Here is a 1,002-nt window from a genome sequence, read left to right on the forward strand (position 1 = left end):
CTCGTCCCATGTTGTTCTGTCTTGTCCTATCTCGTCCCGTCTCGTCTCGTCTTGTCTCATCTCGTCTCATCTCGTCTCATCTGATCTCGTCTCGTCTCGTCTCGTCTCATCTTGTGCCGTCCCGTCCCGTCTCGTCCCGTCTCATCCCGTCCCGTCTCGTCTCATCTTGTCTCACGTAGTCTCACATTGTCTCACGTCGTCTCATATCGTCTCACGTCGTCTCGTGGTAGCGTGGCGTAGCGCGTGTGCGTATTCGAATAGTTTAGTGTATGCGTTTTGCGTGGCGTTGTCGAACCATAGTGAAGCCGGTACGCGACGTATATACATGTGATGCACACATTCTCCCACTTTGAACCGTAGCGATCCTTCAGCTTGCCTTCTGTAGAACCGGTATCGTATAGTTCGCAGTATAATACGTATATTATTTGCACATGCTATGTACATTGACTGCCCTTTCGATCGTTTCTAATGTTTTTAGTACGATTAGATGGAAAACAATATTTCGCGTAACATCATCATGGACCATTGTATGTCACGCAACGATGCAGACTTAACGTGGCTTACGATCGATTACGATCACAATAGACGCGACCTCGTCTTTACGTCTTTCTATCTTCATCTTTATTTGAAAGTTCACTAGGTCATCTTTGCAAATAGGAATCGATCAGTATTTAATATTTGATACGCATTTTATAAATTATTTGCGTCTCATCATCATTTCAATAATTAATTAAAAAAATTCTATTTAGCACAATAGAAACATTACTAGAATTCAATTATCGTTGTATGAATTTTGAATAATGATATCACATTGGACTTGATGTTATATGCTGCTGCTATAAACTTTGAAAAAAATGGAAATGAATTATTGGATTCACATTAAGATAAGAAAGTTAAAAACAGATTTATTAAGAAAAATATGATAAATGGGTATAAACAAATGAAATAAACGAAAAATATGATATCGTTTAAATATATATACATATATATATATATATATAT

The 1,002-nt window shown here is 37.8% G+C and overlaps 2 long non-coding RNA genes across 2 annotated transcripts in view; both read left to right on the top strand.

Moving 5' to 3' along the window:
- The window catches only part of LOC116186407, an 18,410-nt gene that overhangs the window by 9,190 nt on the left and 8,218 nt on the right, over positions 1-1,002 (top strand). The window lies entirely within an intron of this gene.
- Positions 108-918, top strand: LOC116186409. The gene is made up of 2 exons (XR_004151394.1): positions 108-390; positions 479-918. It is a non-coding gene; the product is annotated as an uncharacterized LOC116186409 (long non-coding RNA).

The sequence above is a fragment of the Apis dorsata genome, unplaced genomic scaffold (assembly GCF_000469605.1).
Source record: "Apis dorsata unplaced genomic scaffold, Apis dorsata 1.3 scaffold_661, whole genome shotgun sequence".
NCBI lineage: Eukaryota > Metazoa > Arthropoda > Insecta > Hymenoptera > Apidae > Apis > Apis dorsata.